General features: G+C 45.9%; 1 protein-coding gene and 1 pseudogene across 1 annotated transcript in view; both read left to right on the top strand.

Moving 5' to 3' along the window:
* Positions 1-17980, top strand: part of SEMA6B (semaphorin 6B) — a 189721-nt gene that overhangs the window by 30733 nt on the left and 141008 nt on the right. The window lies entirely within an intron of this gene.
* On the top strand, positions 6468-6588 carry LOC136659840 (5S ribosomal RNA; annotated as a pseudogene).

The raw sequence follows: 17980 nt of genomic DNA, 5'->3' as shown, positions 1-17980 counted from the left end.
AGGTTATAGACTCATTGAGTTATGTCTTCGTTATAAAAATATTTTTAATTTACAAGCATGCATACTTCCGTTTTACCTGGCAAGTCTCTTAAGAAAGAAGAAACAAAGACTGCATTTTGGGTGGTCCTGTTTTGTTTCCAAATTGATTAGTCGATCACCCAAGTTTGCTGTTGATAAATAATCATATTGTTGGAAGGGATCCACCAGGTCATCTAGCCCAACCCCCAGGATTGTTTCAAGAAAAGTGATTGAGCAGCATTAGCCAAAACATAAGGATATAAATGTGTATTTTTTGCTGGGGAGGCTGCCTGTTATAAAGGTGAAATGCAAGCTTTTTTCTTTCTAGCTTTTCACTTTGTTATATCCTCCCTCAAAGCTTAAATTAAAAATAGGTGGTGGGGCTCAAATCAGCCAGAAAGCCCTACCTTCTGATACAGAAACACTCACCTGCCCCCCCCCCATCCCTGGTATGTGGAGAGCTGCCTGTAATTGCTTCGTATTGCTACACATTGGCACGTTGCACATGCCTAGAGACATTCTCTTCATATATTCCTGAACTGAGTTTTAAGACTCAAAACAGGTTCCAGGGCTTATCCTTGGCTCAAATTGAGCTCTTCCTCTAGGCCAGTTGTTTGAAAGTCTCTTATTTTTTTCTGCATCCATTTTGTTTTTGTTTTTGTTTGTAAGGTCCCATAGCCTTTGTGGTGTGTTCCCAGTTACTGTGAAGAAAAAGTTTGAGGTCTTGCGGTTTCTCGGTAGTGCTGGTCATGAACTTCCCCAGCTTGTTAAGGCAATGCAAGCTGAAAGCTTATGGGGCAGAAGCCAAGCCTTGAGTCTCTGAAGTGTGTTTGCAGCAGCCAGTTTCTTGCACTTTGAAAGTGATGTGTGACTGGGACAAAGGTGGAGATGTCTGGAGGAATCAGGCTTTTAATCCAAGACAGTGTTCATCTTGTGTTTGGGGCATGTAAGATAACGAATCTTTCTGAGCATGTGGAGAGTGCAGTTTTCTCAGTATTGAGCAGTATAATCCAAACATTTGATCTGTGGGCCATTTTTTCCCCATGAGCTGTATTCCATCATTCTCCAAAATAAGAGAGATTCATTTTTTCTCACTTGGTGCTGAGCACCATGTGCAAGCATTCTGCTTGCATACAGTGGCCAGATGTCTTCTTTTTAGCCTTGTGTCCTGGAAAAATTCAGTGTCCTCTTTTTCCCTGTGAGCAGTCCCCTGAAGGCTGCAAATAGCCTTCTTGTAAATTCATTAATTATACATAATAGTTTTTAAATGTAATAATAAGTAATATAGTGCTAAACCGCACGAAATCAATATATATTTTTGGCTTTTATTTTGTCATGTCTTACATTTTGGGGTGGTTTGTCCTCTTTTTGCAGTTATGACATCCGGTCACCCTGTGTTTGCATCTGTCGAATGTCTCCCTCACTTGCATGGTCTACTGGTCCTCCCTTTTGCCTAGCCAATCAGGAATGGGACTGTGCTCTATAGTTAATGATGACACCAAAATTCTGTTTTGGGGGGGGGGGGGGTGACAGCAACTTTCCCCAATCTAGTCCCCTTCCTGTATGATCCAGAAAACCTGGCCCTGTTATAATTGTTCTTGTGAAACACTGGACAGCTATAACTATCTTTTCTAAATCAGTCTGGTTGATAAAAAATAAATGGATAAAAAGACAGATCTTAGAAAAACAGCATATTGTCTGTATCTGTCAAATTGAATCAATCTTTGAAATAATCACAGGTAATACTGTAGTCTGAAAAGAAAAGGTTGCATCTAATTTCTCCTTTCCTTAAAACCAGAGATTCTCAAACTGGGGTATTGCAACACCTCAGACTGAGAAGCTCTGACCCTGCATCCTTAAGGGTTGGGGTGACTTGACAGCAGCACTGGGGAAGAAAACTGAAAGTGAGCATTTTTCAACAATTATAAGGTGCGGGGAGGCTTGCTGAGGGCCCCCCCCCCACAGACTTCCCCCACCCTCTGGAGGGCATCTGCAGGCCTTGGTAAGTCTAAAATTAGCCCCAATGTCCCCACTGCTGGTGCAATTACAGGAGTGCCAGCACCACCCCCTTCCCTCTCCTGCAGGGATTTACAGCAGCCCGGAGAGTTTGGGAACTGCTGCCTTAAAACTGAAAAAAAATTAAAGACAAAAGAAGAAATTCATATTTCTTGGGACAGGGACCTAACTTCCCTTCTCTCTCTCTCTCTCCAGTAGTAAGATTCCGTATTCATTGATGGCCCTATGTAAGTAATGAAGGGACTTGCAAGCAGGTCCCAATGGGACCATGGATTCCATTTTGGAAACTTTTAATACTTTGGGTGCCAGCAATCCAGTCTGCAACATGAGAAAAAAATCAGAACTATGAAGGAGAGCTGCTAATCATGTGCAGATTGCATGCCTCTTGCCAAGGCGTTTTCTCACTGTCCAACCTCTGTATCGCAGACATTTAAGAATGCAGGGGTCTATCAGATCATAAGAGTTGGATTCCAAGCAATTACAGTCCCAGCATCCTGGCTTTTGCAATTAACCTTTGCCTATAACCAGTAACAGAACAATATTCGGGAGCTCTCTCATCCAATGCAGTATCTCATTATAATGCATTTTTCATATTTTGTGGCCTCCTCGAAATTGGGAGCAAGGGTCAAGTAGCGGTTGAAGCGGAGAATTATATATATAGGGTGGTCCATGATGCCCTTGGGCAAATTCCACGGCTTCAGCACCCAGAGAGAGCCTGTTACAGCTGATGGCTGCCCCTACCCACCTTTCGCTGCCCCTCCCTATGGATGGGTGTAATGTCCATAGCGGGAGGAGGCCCCTTCCCTGGGTTTGCAAGCAAGCACGAGGGGCTTACCCGGTCGATGAACGATGGTTGGCAGCGGATTAATGGACAGGAGGCGGGTATAGTTGCTCAACATTGGCAGTTTAATAGCATCAGCCATTTTACATTCATATCGACTGTTACGTCACAGACCACCATGCATCATGCTGACTCGTGTCGTCGTCTGGTGGGCTCTGGACCCAGCCCTACCCGTTCCTTGGCGTTATCAGCACCAGCTTTCCGCCCCGCCTCCCTTGGCCAGGGGTCAGGACTCTTGAAGGATGCAACCCTGCTGGTCGGGGTCAGGTTGTCTGGCCTTAGGCGGGCCCCTGATGTCTCCGTGCTAGCTCCCCAGCCAGCTGGCCCCCACGGGGTATGGTTGGCTCCAAGCCCCCATCTCAATGACCCTGTCTCTCTAGGGGTCACTTTAGGCAGGTAGGTCCTAGGTCAGGGAAGACTCTCCCCTAGCCTCCTCTCTCCAGGGTGAATGTCTGCCCCCTCCCTCTAGAAGCCTCTCTCTTTTCCCTTAGGCAGGGATGAGACTCTCCCTCTGGCTTTCCTCAGGTCTTACTCCCCTCTGGAGAGGACCTTCTTCCCTCTCCAGGCTCCTTATGAGGCCTCTCTCTGGTTGGGCCGGCCCCACCCCTCCTAACCACATGCCTTCTTGTTGTTCCCAGCTGGTCCTTGTTCCTCCTCCCAGGTAGGTGCTCTGTAAGGGACCCCAGTCCTGAGAGTACTTGGGTCTTACTCCTGAGGAGGCCTCTACCCTAGAGGAGATCCCTGCTCCTGGGGAGCTCCTGGCCACCCGGGCTGGGCCCAGGTGACAATGGGTTATCTGACATTTGCCAGAGGGACCACTAAATGGTACTGTATTTGGACTGGCCTTTGCATCATTGGTAGTGAAGAGGGGCAGTTTTTTCTCTTTCTAGAGCTAAACAGCACAGCCACAGTAGAGACTCAGGCTGCATGCAGCAGCCAGTGAATAATTATTCCAGAAATTTTTTTTTTTTAAAAAGAACTTGCCTCTCCTTCTCCTACTCAGAGCTAGGGGAGCTCAGCACAGGCCCCCTTTGGCAACAGATAAACTGCCTCTCCCTGTTCTATATGGAGCATTCGTTTGCACAGGGTCCCTGCTTTTTTCATAGGTTTTTTCTTTTTTTAAAAGAAGAGAAGAAACTCTTCCTGCTGCCTCCCCAGAGCTTACTGATGCAGGCACCCCGCTATTTTTTGATTGGCTAGTCAACCACCCTGCTTTTTTAATTGGAAAACAACTATGATTACAATCTAATCTGTGGGAGACAAATCTTCTTGCTGCCTCCCCAGAGATTGATCACACAAACCCTCTTTTTTAATTTTGGGCAAATGGAGGTAGCTGTCCCTGGTGGCTTTAATTGCACAGGCATATCTGCTTGTTTTGCCTCTTGCAAGCCCCAATAGTGATTGAGTTGATTGGTGGTCTCCTTTTTCCCCTCCCAGTTTGTGCAGTTTTCCTTTTCCCCTCCCCTCCCCTTCCCAGCGTGTGCTGCTTTAAACAGAGCAGAAAAGAGTGCTTGGGAAAGGCAAAAGGTGCTTAAAACAAAAGAAAAAAAAAACTTGTGTGTGTGTGTTTTGTTGTTGTTGTTTGTTTTTGTTTTTTTGCTGGATAGGTGAGGCCCTGCCTACCCTGACTGCACCTCACTGTGCCCAGGGCTTGGTGTACACATGTACTATGCAGTGACAGAATCCTGTTGGAGGCACAAGAATGGTACCATTTCAGACTGCAGTGAGAGATCCTATTTTTCAGTGCTTTTCAGACTTTTTGCAAGATGTGGGAGAGGAAGCCTAGTGCACCAGGGAAAGAGGTTCCCTCCTGAGTCACTTCCTGCTCCACTCGCTTTCAAATTGTGCAGAGATGTGTGAGTGTTTTAGATAGGGCAGTATTCTAAAATGTCAGTTCCCTGACCTACAGCTGGAAACAATTCAGTTCATTCTTCAGCCTTTGAGTCTCCCACAACTTTCTGCAGCATGTGTCAACCAGGCCTTAGTGTGCCAGTGCATGCATTTATAAACCCAAGAGCCCAAAAGTACCAGCGGTCTCTAAACTTGACCCTGAGGAGGAGCTGATCCCTGGAGAAGTAGCAGCTGGCCCAGCAAAGTCTTAAGACAACAGGCCCAAAAGGCAAAAATGAGAACAGTGATTCAGCTGGGACAAAATTGGAGACCCAGAAACTAGACCAGCGGTGTAGCTGAGGGGGTGCAGGGGATGCACCAGGCAACAAGCTTGGGGGGGGGCAACAAGCTGAGCTTGGCACTAGTGGCCAAAATTGTGAAAACCTTGGTATATGAATAATACCATCATGTTATATATCATTGGAAAGGGAATTTAATGCAGAATGCAATGAAACAAACCTCATTGGATTATGTGTATTCTATTAAAAGTTATGGCCAATTAACCAGGAAATGAAAACACAACTGCCTTATGGAACAACAAGTGAATTTTCTTCTCAAAACTGATGAAACTGATTGTTCTGAGAGCCAATAAGATGTTACTATGGAACCAAAGAGGTGTTCATATGAGTCAGGTCTAATTTCCATGTATCACAATATAGTTGCCCCTGCTAACTGGGTAAAGAGGCACTTTTTCCAAGTGGTGCTCCTCTTATATGAGTATTAGTATTCTCATATTTAGTAGGGGGAGAACAGCTGTCGCTCTTCACTCTAGCACGGTGTCTCTAACCAATAAAGGGCACACTTAGTTATGCCACTGGCTGGGGGGAAGCGGTAGAGCAAGTGGGTGGCAAGCTTCTGTGGGGAGGAGGCAGGTTTTCCTCTGATTTTCACTTTTTTTAAAAGCCTGGGTATGACAACACTTCTGGGGTATCATTTTGAGCTTATACTGGGCTACACGATAATTAGCTATGCCACTAAACAAGACTGTCTCTTAGTGAAGAAGAATAGTTGGAGCATGCAATGGATGGAGCCTATGGTCTGTGTCATATACAAAAGTTGTTGCTTGATGTTTCAGTCTTGAGGTGATGAGGAGATGCATGCAGGTAGAAGCAGTGACAGCAATTGTCTCTTAATTGTTCCAACTGCAGGCCATAACACCATGAGATAAAATGACGCAAATGAATTAGGAAAAGAAAGGAATTGCAGTTATAACAATCAGCAACACAGATGGCTAAAAATTTATGTGTGCTTCCCACTGTGGAGATGGAGAAGGCCCTCTTTTCAACAAGATTGCTATTTGCAAATAGAAATTCAATTTGGATGTCTAGTCCTTTTTGCGCAACAGATGGCTTACATAGTCAGATGTTATCCTTGTCCAGAGAGCAATGCAATGGACAGTGAGGCAGATCCCAGGCAATTCTTTGGTTCCTTTACTAGCATCACTAGAATATGGTACTGTAATTCTCTTGTAGCTGCCTAGGGCTGTGATTTCCAGACTGGGAATCCATGTAGGACAGGTACTCACTCCCTGCTACCTGTCCCACTAGGGCTGCTGGCCAGAAGGAGGTATGAGAGATAGGGTTGCTGCTAGGCTGGATGTCTCTTAACTCTGAGCTTCTGAGGTGAAGCCTGGCAAGGACTGGCAACCCTTGAAAAATTGGGCAAAATGTATAATCAGGGCACAGCCCCATACTAAAAGGGAGCTCACTGGCAACTGTTACCCTGCACATCCCTGATCTTGTCTGATCTTGGAAGCTAAGCAGGGTCAGGCCTGGTTAGTACTTGGATGGGAGACCACTTGGGAATACCAGGTGCTGTAGGCTTATACCATAGTCTTTCAAGACTGAAGGTTGCCAACCATGGCAACTCCCATATAGCCTAATTTTTGACACTTGTGAGGAGAGGGTAAGGAAAAAACCTGGAGAAATGGTCGTTTTGGGGCAAACTGGCAACCTTAATGGTAGGTCATCTGAGGTGAGTGATTCCTAAGTTCCCATAATCCTCCTGGTTTGGGAAATTGGAGAAACAGTGGGTTTCTCCAATTTGATTCTCCCCACCTCACCCTGTTAGTCAACTCATCACCATGCCTTTGGCCTGACTATATTCCTCCAGGTTGCCAGACTGTTCTCAGGCCTAAGCACCTGGACAGTAGAGGGGGCCACCTGGAAAAAAAAAAGTGTAAAGGGGAGACAGTGTGGTATAATGGGGAAAAATACCTGATTAGGACTGGAAAGATCAGAACTTAAGTTCCCCCACAGCTCTGAAGTCTTCTGGGTGACCCCGCATCAGCAGTCTGTGTCTGTCCCTCTCAATCTAGCCTACCTCGCAGGGTTGTTGTGACAATGAGGGGAGGGAAAATAGAACCTTGATTGTCAAGAGCAGGATTAGACAAATGCTGCCCCTCAACCCTGCATGAAAAGAACCATCCAATAACCTTCATAATGATGAAAAATCCCAATTGTACGTATATATACAGGATGCTGATGGCATCCAAACACTTTGTGATGAACCAGGGAAGAGATCTCAGATCATGTTGGATAACTCACTAAAAACTTCAGTGTATGACAACAGTGAAGATAAATGCCATTCCAGGGATCATTGGGAAAGAGATTATAATATTAGCAGTGTTGTTTGCAGTGTCCCCCTATACCAGACTATGTGGTGGCTACATTTGGAATACTGGGTGACAGTGCTGGTCTCTACCAGCCCTCTCTGTAAGCTGCACAGCTGGAATTGAAGCCCCACACAGCTTCCCTTTTTCAGAGCTCCAGAGCTTGACCATGGTGTCATTGCCATAAGAACATAAGAACAGCCCCACTGGATCAGGCCATAGGCCCATCTAGTCCAGCTTCCTGTATCTCACAGCGGCCCACCAAATGCCCCAGGGAGCACACCAGATAACAAGAGACCTCATCCTGGTGCTCTCCCCTACATCTGGCATTCTGACTTAACCCATTCCTAAAATCAGGAGGTTGCGCATACCCATCATGGCTTGTACCCCATAATGGATTTTTCCTCCAGAAACTCGTCCAATCCCCTTTTAAAGGCATCTAGGCTAGACGCCAGCACCACATCCTGTGGCAAGGAGTTCCACAGACCGACCACGCGCTGAGTAAAGAAATATTTTCTTTTGTCTGTCCTAACCCGCCCAACGCTCAATTTTAGTGGATGTCCCCTGGTTCTGGTATTATGTGAGAGTGTAAAGAGCATCTCCCTATCCACTCTGTCCATCCCCTGCATAATTTTGTATGTCTCAATCATGTCCCCCCTCAGGCGTCTCTTTTCTAGGCTGAAGAGGCCCAAACGTCGTAGCCTTTCCTCATAAGGAAGGTGCCCCAGCCCCATAATCATCTTAGTCGCTCTCTTTTGCACCTTTTCCATTTCCACTATGTCTTTTTTGAGATGTGGCGACCAGAACTGGACACAATACTCCAGGTGTGGCCTTACCATCGATTTGTACAACGGCATTATAATACTAACCGTTTTGTTCTCAATACCCTTCCTAATGATCCCAAGCATAGAATTGGCCTTCTTCACTGCCGCCGCACATTGGGTCGACACTTTCATCGACCTGTCCACCACCACCCCAAGATCTCTCTCCTGATCTGTCACAGACAGCTCAGAACCCATCAGCCTATATCTAAAGTTTTGATTTTTTGCCCCAATGTGCATGACTTTACACTTACTGACATTGAAACGCATCTGCCATTTTGCTGCCCATTCTGCCAGTCTGGAGAGATCCTTCTGGAGCTCCTCACAATCACCTCTGGTCTTTACCACTCGGAAAAGTTTGGTGTCGTCTGCAAACTTAGCCACTTCACTGCTCAACCCTGTCTCCAGGTCATTTATGAAGAGGTTGAAAAGCACCGGTCCCAGGACAGATCCTTGGGGCACACCGCTTTTCACCTCTCTCCATTGTGAAAATTGCCCATTGACACCCACTCTCTGCTTCCTGGCCTCCAACCAGTTCTCAATCCACGAGAGGACCTGTCCTCTAATTCCCTGACTGTGGAGTTTTTTCAGTAGCCTTTGGTGAGGGACCGTGTCAAACGCCTTCTGAAAGTCCAGATATATAATGTCCACGGGTTCTCCCGCATCCACATGCCTGTTGACCTTTTCAAAGAATTCTATAAGGTTCGTGAGGCAAGACTTACCCTTACAGAAGCCATGCTGACTCTCCCTCAGCAAGGCCTGCCAAGTGCTCTAGTGCCACCCCCATGCAGCAGGAGTGAATCGGGGGGAGGGGGATGGGTGTGTAGCCCCCCCCCAAACTGTCTGCCAGCCCAGCAGAGAAGGGCGCTCACTGGGCTCAAGGAGCAAAACTGGGTGCCAGGAGAATGCCCTCTGGGTAGGGCACTAGCAAGATTGGCTGAATTGGGAGCCCAGGTCTACCCAGCAGGTAGATCTGGGATCCAAATTCAGACAGGAGCCCAGGTTTACGTGCCCAGTGAACATTGGCCATGGAGGCCATAAGTTAAAGTGGGAGCCCAGGTCTACCTGCCTATTTGACCTGGGCTCTGCAGTTGGTAGTGATCATGCCCCCCCCCCCTCCCCAGATACAAACACTGGATCGGGCTCCGTGCACATTTTCCTGTTGAAAATTAGAGGAACATTGGTTACCACACCTCAAGAAAGATAGTATAGGACTGGAAAAGGTTCAAAAGAGGCTAGCCATGGTGATCAGATGGCTGGAGCCATCTGGCACCTACCTGGCAATTTGAGGCTTACAACATTTGAGTCTTTTTAGTTGGGGGGGAGGTGATTAAGGGGGACCCATAATTGAGACATACGGGTACAGTAAAATTATACACAAAGAGAGAAGTTTTCTCTTCCTCTTGCATTCTGGTACTAGGGGTCATTCAATAAAACCGGTTGGTAGGGTTGGGCAAATCCAGCATGGCTTGGCTTGAATTAAGTCACAAGTGTCCACCCCCCCATTACTCAACTCGAAATAAGTCATGACAAGGACACTTGTTGAGTCACCCTTTCAAGATTCAATAGGACTCAAGTCGCCCCCTTTCAAAAGTCCGCTATGGGGAAAAATGCTGCTCTGTGTGTGTGTGTGTGTGTGTGTGTGTGTGTGAGAGAGAGAGAGAGAGAGAGAGTTCTCTTTAAACTCTCCCCTAATGTCCACATCTGTAAACAGGGCAGGAGGTGGTGGGATGGACTGCATTAGAGCTGGGAGAGAAGAGGCAAGAAGTAGGAGGGTCACACACAGCAGCTGGGAGGCTTACCAGGGTGACCTGATCCTTTGCAGCTCTACTTAGAAGTAGACCCATTGTAGCTAGTCATTCAGTGAGGCTCTCTTCTCCCATGTAACAACAGAGCCATGTGCTTGGCAAGCTTGATTGCTATGAACTGCCTCACCCCAGGCTTCCCTCCCTCTTCCCTGGGCTTCTCCAGCCAATCATAAGGCAAGCACCCCCTTGAGCTCCTGCTCCTGCCCTATCTCAGCCAAAGAAAATATCAGCTCTCCCATCCTGTGTCCAATGATCAACAGTTCTTTCAGTGATAGGCAAAAGAGTCTGCTCCCACCTCCCTACCTCCTGCTCAGATGCAAAAGCAAACATTAACCCTTCCCTGCCTCCTGGTTGGAACCTGCTTGCTGCTCAACCAGTTTGAATGATGGCCCCATGAGGTTTTTCACACCATGAAAATAGCAAGCAAGCGCACCCAGACACAGACAAACTTGAGTCTACATATGTGGGGACAAGTGCCGAGTTGAGTGTTTTACGCTGAGTCTTCCATGCGTGACTAGAGTGTAAACGAGTCAGCCAAAAATGTTGATTTTCGAGACTCAAACTTGAGTCATCTGATCCCATCAGTTTCCATCCCATCAAGTTCCCATCCCTGCTGGTTGGCAAAAGATTTAGGGTACATCAAAGGAGGTGGTTTTTCACACATAATTTGTCTGTGGAATTCATTGTCACAAGATGTAGTGACAACCACTAACTTGGGTGCCTTTAATATTCTTGATAATATAAGAATTATATAATCAAGAATATTAAATTATGTTATATATAATTTATAAGAAGATGAAACAAATCCATGGAGGATTAGTCATGGTGGCTGTGCACTACTCCAGTTTCGGTGGCAGTAGGCAGTTGCAAGGATCTGATGGTAGGAGAGAGTATGTAGGAGTGACTTGGATTTTGCCAGTCACTGGCAAAATTGGCAAGATTTTTATTTATTTATTTATTTTATCCTGCCTTTCCAATCTTGAAAAGGAAGCTCAAGATGGCTTACAGAGTTGAATTTATTCTTGTTTTTAACAAGATCTGGTGGGTATGCATGTCTGAACCAGGCTCAAGAAGCCACTAATGACTGGAGAATGGCACGCATTCCATTATCCACTTCTGGGTTTGCATCAGTGACTAGGCACTCACAAAAGGTGTAGTTCCCAAGGGTGTGATAACAGAGCTGGCAAAGACCTTGTCTAATATTAGTATCTTGTTGTGCTTAATGTGTGCCTTGACCAGCACTCTTCCAGAATGACATGGCAGGTTCACCTAATCTGGTAGAACTATAAATCTTTTGTTGCTGGCACGCTTTGCTCTTGTGATGCAACCAGCTCTGGTGAGGATGCAGGATGTGGGTGGTGAGAAACACCCAGTTCAAGGTGGTAGGAAGTGTGTTTAGGCTGTCATCAGCTGACACATAGTAAAGAAGTAACATTGCAGGTAAACCTACCTTGATTTTTCTGGGTTGCCAGCTTTGGGCTGCCATCCATTCGTCAGGTTCTGTGTACTCCAGCTCTCAGGATTCAGGTCAGAATGGCTAATAATGCAACTCACTGCCATTATTATGTTTTTAATATACAGTATGCATGTGTATTAATTTAACTATATTTACATATGCATTTACACAGTGCTTTAGAGTAACAATAGAAGAGACTTCTGGCCACAAGGTGCTGACAATTTTGCCAGAAATCTTGTGATGGTGGAGCTTAACCTATGCATGTTAATCTGATGTGTGTTAACTTGGCAAGGAGTCCCATTGTGTTCAATGTGCCTTTTTCTTGGGTAAATGTACAAAGGATGGCAGCCTAAGCGTACACGTTGTATGGGTTTGTAGGGCAGTGCAAAAACAGTAAAGCAATGTCTAATTTTTTTGAAATTACTGGATTTGTGGAACTATTTCAGTAAAGACTTCTCAGTCTGCCTCTTGTTGCCAGAACACAAGAATGCAGGAGCAAAATGTTCTCTGTAAGGGGCAATTGGTTATAATGCTGCTTGTGTACTTTTCAGACATTTAAAGCACTTCACTTATATTATTTTGTCAATCCTAGCAATAACCCTATAAGGAAGGGGCAGGATTTATTATGCCTATATTGTAGATGGCTATTATGCCTGTATTGTCTTGTTTATGACTGTTGGGGAAAACTGGGGCAGAAGGCAAGCTATGGCATTACCTATCTGGCATGTACCAAGTGGGGCCTTGCCAGTTTGGTATCCAAAAAATGCCAGGAGGTAAAAATGAACAGGTGCATCCAGGTTGGTACCAAACATCCTTGACTCAGATTTCTTTTCTTCTGTTAAAAAAAAAAAAAATCACTTAACTGGTGAGTTCATTAAGTTTTTTTTATTATTATTATTTCACGTCTGGCTGGTTTTTAATCAGTATAGGAGCATGCCTCAAGGGGGTCTGCTTCATGATATGTTCCACCTCCTTTTTTACAGCTAGAAGGAAAAGCTGCAGCAAATGGTCTTCTGTGGAGTTTGACATGGCTTTGGTCTATTAAATTAAACCAGCAGTTGAGAGAGCTGCCAGAATTTGAGGTCCAGGCAAAATATCAGCGGCTTTGTGAAAGTGAGGTGAAGGATGATGGCTGAAAATGGAAGTGGCTGTTTTCCAGGCTGCTGTAACGTGTTGGTAAAGCACAGGGCTGGCTCCATGTTTGAGGGGGCCGCTGGCAAGATTGCTTCTTCCTGGCTATCTCTCCTTCAGAGGCATAGCTAGGGGGGCAGGGGTGCCACGCCTTGAAGGGATGCCAACCCACACCCCCAACAGCGGGTTAATCTGGAGGGGCACTGAGGTGCAGGGAGGCTGCACATAGTCTCTCGGTGCCTCAGAATACCTTAGGAGGCCTCCAAAAGGCACTTCCACTTTTTGTGAAAACTGAGTACCTTCTGAGACAGTACCTTCTCAGTTGCTGAAAGGCTGTATGCTGCCTCCCTGTATCTCAAACCACCTCCTGGACACCTCCGGGGCCTGCTCTGGTCATATGGCCCTTGGGGGGGGGGGTGTTAAAAGTTTTTATACTCAGATCTCTTATCTATACCACTGCTCTCCTTACTTTGACAGTTGGTGTGACATCGGATACAGGTTTCTGTTTTTCTCCCATGCCTCTCCCGCACCTGCTGCCAAGCTGGAGATAGGCATCACTAGGGGCCCTGGCAGCTACCCCTGGCTTCTAAGTACAGGTGTCTGACCAAAAGGTGTCTTGCTTTTGAAGTGTAGTGTCATAGGATTGGGTTTTAGAGAGATGGCAGTGCTGACAAAGACCTCATCTTGTGGGGAGCTGCTCTGAAGGTCAATGTTGACTTCAGGGAAGTAGATGGACCACAAACATTAGGGCCGCTGTGTGAGTATATTTCAAAACTTTTCTCCAAAGAAAGTAGGATTTTGCAACCTGTATAGGTTTAAGTAAATTAGCATTCTTTATTTTGCATATGATTTGATTAGTGATCCAACTGGTGGTGGCCATTTGCTGATCTAGTTGTGGTTTTATTGTTTGTTTTGTTGTTTATTCAGTATTAACGCTTGTAATGTCTTTTCTAGTGGCTGTCTGCTGGTGCTCTTTTGCATCTTTTTAGATTGTGAACCCTTTTGGGACAGGGAGCTATTAGATATTTGATTTTCTCTGTAAACCGCTTTGTGAACTTTTCACTGAAAAGCAGTATATAAATACTATTGTGAGGCCTCCCTGTGGGGGAGGGGAGGGCCCGCCCAGCCTTTCCAAGGGGAACCCCCTGGTGGAGACCTCAGACTAGTTCCCCCACAAGAAGGGGGGGTTGCGTCACCCAGTTCCCCCTCTTTGGGTTGGCAGCATTAGCTAGTCAGAAGCAGGGGCTGCTAGCAGCAGATCCTCCTGCCTGCTCTGTTAACTCCCAACTGCCTTGTCATCCCTGGCTGCCAGGTTTATGTAGGGCAGACCCCTCCCCTTTGGGCCCTCCCCTTCCCTCACAAGGAGGGTACAAATAGGGCCTGTCTCTGGGCCTGCCCTCCCCTGGGCTTACCACAACTCCCCTTCCTCTCTCTGTTTCCCTCCCATCTCCTCACACCTGGAGCTGCCAGGGTTGTTCCTGAGAGGGCTGGAAAGGCTGCTCTGGGTCCAGCAGCCTTCTCCCTTGGTAAGTTGGGGACTCGCGGCAGGAGGGGAACCCCGACAACTATTAATAATATAAGCCATCTTGGTTGCCCTTACAGGGAGAAATCCATTAAATAAATAAAAAGTAAAATAATATACTCTGCTTCTCTGTCATGGGGAGGGATAAGGAGACATACAGCCCTAAAGCCCATATCCTCTGATGAATGAATGAAGTATCTCTTTAGCCAAATCAGGTGTTGCTCAAACTCTTTCAAGGCATATAGTTAGAAGGACTAGACCAGTACTTCCCAAACTTTTCAGCACTGGGACTCACTTTTATGACAATCTAATGCAACCTACTACTAGACAAAAAAGAGCTCTAGAAAGAAATAATAAAAATAAGTAACTAATAATTAATAATTCAGTAATTATAATAATAAAAGTAGTAATTAAAATAATAATAATAATTAGTAATTAATAATCTAATCCTGTACTCCTGAGGTTGCTAGAGACCTTACATATACTGTGTGTAGACATTTGCTTGACTCTTTATAGAAACTGAGTTCAAGGACTGTTTCCTCAAATCTTTACAGTCAAGCCAGGGTATTGACTGTAAAGCCAGGGTACAGTCAAATCCAGCCCTATTGATGCAGACCAGGGGTACCCAAACCCTGACCCGGGACCACTTGCGGTCCTTGGGGACTTCCGATCCGGCCCGCGGGAAGCCCCCAGTCTCCAATGAGCCTTTGGCACTCCGGAGACTTGCTGGAGCCCATGCTGGCCCAATGCAACTGCTCTCAACATGAGGGCAACTGTTTGACCTCTTGCATGAGCTATGGGACAAGGGCTCCCTCCACTGCTTGCTGTTCCATGTCTGTGATGCAGCAGCGGCAGCAAAGGAAAGGCTTTTTATAGGCCTTAAGCTATTACAAAACCTTCATTCATTCATCTAAGTTCCATCTCTAATATATTCATTTATGTAAATGTATTCAAATTTGAAATGTAAATTCTTTTTTTCCTGGCCCCCGACACAGTGTCAGAGAGATGATGTGGCCCTCCTGCCAAAAGGTTTGGACACCCCTGATATGAAGCATCCAGTTCTTACATTGGATGGGATCAAGTCAGTGTGGGACACACTTCTGCATGAAGCCTTGGTGGCCACAGTAGAGAATCTGCTTCAAGGTGATCCTTTAGAGCTCTTGGGCCGCTCTGCAATTTGATTAAATCCAGCCCCCTCATCCCAAAAGTTTTCATTGCAGCCCCCACTGACATTGTAATATTTTGGGAGCTGCCTCCTTTAAGTGATGGATGGAGCAGCACTGTGTGCCAGGCCTTGACGGGACTTATAATTGAGAGCTCTCTGGAGCCTCAGGGGGCTGTTCTGACTTTCCACCACCCCCCCCCAACAGTCTCCCCTTTCCCTCTCTAGGGTCTCTGCTCCATTCCATTGCAGCCAGTTGCTTAAAGGAGCAAGGGTGGGCATTGAAGCTGAACAATAAATTAAAGATATATTTGTGTGTTAAAGATGTGGAAATTTTAGGAGCTGGGTTAGTTTGCAGCAAATCAGTAACAGTCTTTCCAACAAAAAGAAGCAGCCGAGCACATCCTGGTATGTGTGTTGGGAATATGGAGGAGAAAGGAACAGCCAAATAAATTGAATTTGTACTGCCAAATTTTTTTAAAAAAATGAAAGGGGACAAGGGGGCTTAAGCATTCTTCCAGTGCTTGATGCTGCAGCTGCCGGGAGAGGCCTCACTGAGGCCTGGAAGCTTAAAGCTGTCTCCTTGGTAACTTGGCACATCCCAGCTCCTTTTTTCTCCTGTTTGGCTTCTCCTGGGATATGTATGTTTAGATGACAGCTGGAACGTTCACAAATTAATACATTTGCGCTAGTGCTGTATACCTCGAAGACATGTACCTTCAACCCCTCATTTTTTCACAAGGAGAATATTTGGAAGTATATTTGGTGGGTGCAGGACCAGTGTTGAGGTGGGGTCAACACTGGGGCTGCCATGTGCAGCGTAATTCACAGTCTATTTTGGTCGTCGTCGTCCCCCCGTCCCCCGATTTGGTATCGGGAATTTCTGTGGAATAAACCAGGTTGTTTGGATGATTTGATTCAGAAAGACTATGAAACTATGTTTTTATATATGACAACTGCTGCAAGAATATTGTATGCCAAATACTGGAAAGTTCCAGAGATACCCAGAGTTCCAGAGATACCCAGTTCCAGAGTGGTGGTTAAAGGTATTGGATTTGGAAGAAATAGACAAACTTACAATTCTTTTTAAAGACAAGTCAGGAAACTCTTTTATTGGAAACCATTCATGGACTTCCTGTGCGTTGAGGGGAAAGTGGGCCAAGTGATCTATGGATTTGATGAGTAGATAGGAGTTAACTTTTATGTTTTTTATTTTTCTATTCGTGTGGATAATGTATTCAGATGAAAGTGTCGACCCAACGTGCGGCGGCAGTTAAGAAGGCCAATTCTATGCTTGGGATCATTAGGAAAGGTATTGAGAACATGACATGTTGGCATCGTTTAGTCTCAGAAGACTATGTTATCGCGCTCTGAATGATGGCTCTGGAACAGTGTCCTCTCCAGTACACGAAGCCTGGGTAAAGTAGGTATGGAGGATAGGCTGTTACCCATGCAGCAAATCCCCCCTCTCCACGTCACTGAAATGGTCCAATGGAAAGGCAGAAGCCAATACGGTTGGTTCCAGCGGCATCGCAGGAGTTGCCAGAACGTGACTGTGTTCAGCCATGAACTGCCTCAGGGACTCCGGCTCCGGATTTTGCCTCGAGGTTGACTCCTGAAGCCTTTTCCTTAACTGGATGTAGCCACAAGGCAGTGGAGGTTTGGGATCAGAGTTTTCCTTCTCTCAGATGAGCTTCTGAGAGAAGGAAAACTCTGATATTGAGAACAAAACGGCTAATATTATAATGCCGTTGTACAAATCTATGGTAAGGCCACACCTGGAGTATTGTGTCCAGTTCTGGTCGCCGCATCTCAAAAAAGACGTAGTGGAAATGGAAAAGGTGCAAAAGAGAGCAACTAAGATGATTATGGGGCTGGGGCACCTTCCTTACGAGGAAAGGCTACGGCGTTTGGGCCTCTTCAGCCTAGAAAAGAGACGCCTGAGGGGGGACATGATTGAGACATACAAAATTATGCAGGGGATGGACAGAGTGGATAGGGAGATGCTCTTTACACTCTCACATAACACCAGAACCAGGGGACATCCACTAAAATTGAGTGTTGGGAGAGTCAGAACAGACAAGAGAAAATATTTCTTTACTCAGCGTGTGGTTGGTCTGTGGAACTCCTTGCCACAGGATGTGGTGACGGCATCTGGCCTGGACACCTTTAAAAGGGGATTGGACAAGTTTCTGGAGGAAAAATCCATTACGGGGTACAAGCCATGATGTGTATGCCCAACCTCCTGATTTTAGAAATGGGCTATGTCAGAAGGCCAGATGCAAGGGAGGGCACCAGGATGAGGTCTCTTGTTATCTGGTGTGCTCCCTGGGGCATTTGGTGGGCCGCTGTGAGATACAGGAAGCTGGACTAGATGGGCCTATGGCCTGATCCAGTGGGGCTGTTCTTATGTTCTTATAATAGGTGTAGATTGTTTAAGATTTGATAATTTTCGTATGATTTTGTAGTAGATTAGTAGAACAAAGAAATGTAGTTCGAGATCTCTGCACTTGTCACATAACTTGTAATGTCTTTCGTGTGTGTGTGTGTGTGTGTGTGTGTGTGTGTGTGTGTGTTTGCTTTTAATAAAACTAAAAAGTGTTATTTAAAAAAAGGAATAAACCAAGTTGTTTGAGCCAGAGGGTTAACGACCCACTGAACGGAATCAACTTGAACTAAACCCAGGGGTGGCCCCAATAGTCAC

Source organism: Tiliqua scincoides, chromosome 8, assembly GCF_035046505.1.
Source record: "Tiliqua scincoides isolate rTilSci1 chromosome 8, rTilSci1.hap2, whole genome shotgun sequence".
In the NCBI taxonomy this organism is placed as follows: Eukaryota; Metazoa; Chordata; class Lepidosauria; order Squamata; family Scincidae; genus Tiliqua; species Tiliqua scincoides.
The sequence above is the reverse complement of the archived record's forward strand: the minus strand, read 5'-3'. Positions and strand labels throughout refer to the sequence as shown.